A 1,287-nucleotide genomic window follows, 5' to 3' on the forward strand; every position below is an offset into this window, starting at 1 on the left:
ATTAGATCTACCTTAAAACAACTCCAGTTATTATAGTAGAATTCATACTTTTGTATAAAAACTCAAAGGAGTGGGAAATAGCCTTTTACCTTGCTGATGCTAGAAACAGGCAGGTGCAGAAATAGTCTGTGTACAGCCTGCATCTTCAGTGCTTAGCTGGATAGTTTAAATTTATATTGCATATTTATTCAAATATATTTTCTTTCACCAAAATTACTTGCTATTGCTGATATTTACTAATGATATTTTAAGATATTTTTATTTGCTAAGCATTCAATTTTATATTTTCTTTGTCCAGAGTGACTCAATGATAATCTGACATGCATGTAAATTTTATAGACACAGTTTCTTTTACTTAAGCTATAATTTTTGTACTCTCTAATATGATATTATTGGATATATAAAAGTATTTGTTCGTAATTATAATTACAGAGATGTTATTAAGACTGCTTCCAGCGGGAGAGTGGCAGTGGGGTCGGGTTTGTGTGTGTGTCTCGTGCAAGGCGTGTGTGGCCCGAATGTGTGCGTGTGTCTGTGTGAGTGGGCGCGTGTGGGGAGTGTCAGATGAGTGTGTAAGCCCGCCCCCGCACCTCTTTCCCCACCTACACCTTGATCTTATTTGATCGGTCCAGACCCCAGCCCCGCCTGGCCCACCCGAAATGAAATGATCCCCTCCTGCAACGCCCTCAGGGGCACTGTGCAGCAAAGCCTATTGGGCGGTGGCAACGCTGTGGTCCATGAGGTCCCGGAGCTGGTCCGACGCGCCCAGCACTCAGAAATGATTAATTGATCAGATAGACGAGGTTGGGCTTGTCCTGGGCCGCTGATTATCGAGGCGATTCTGATCTGAAAAAAAAAAAATTTTAAGACTGCTTCCAGCCCATTATCTGCATATAATTAATCACAATATTTTGGAAATTTGAGGAAATTATAAATAGATTATAATTTATTACATTTAAGTAACTGAAAAATATATCAGTGAACACACTATATCTTACATTTGGGGACTTGAAAGAGTATTCTTTCTGTTGTTCTAGAAAAGTCAACGAATAGTTTGATTTTATATTTGAAGGGATGAGGAAATCATGTAATTTGCTAACCTCCAAGGAAAAATTCTCTAATACCTGATACATACCAACTACCTACAAATAGGCAACTAAAAAAAATTTTAAGCCTTTCAAACTCTACTCATACCATTTCAGGATGTTTCATATTGTCATGTTTATTTTAAAAACAAATGATTACACTAGAAAAAAAGAGATTGCTTTGCTTAATTTACCTTTGGTT

The 1,287-nt window shown here is 37.5% G+C and overlaps 1 non-coding gene across 1 annotated transcript; it reads left to right on the forward strand.

Annotated features, from left to right (window-relative positions):
* Positions 1-447: 447 nt before the first annotated feature.
* On the forward strand, positions 448-850 carry LOC142441697 (small Cajal body-specific RNA 2). Its single transcript, XR_012783050.1, has one exon.
* The last annotated feature ends 437 nt before the right edge of the window (positions 851-1,287 follow it).

This window comes from Tenrec ecaudatus, chromosome 2 (genome assembly GCF_050624435.1).
Source record: "Tenrec ecaudatus isolate mTenEca1 chromosome 2, mTenEca1.hap1, whole genome shotgun sequence".
NCBI classification, from domain to species: domain Eukaryota; kingdom Metazoa; phylum Chordata; class Mammalia; order Afrosoricida; family Tenrecidae; genus Tenrec; species Tenrec ecaudatus.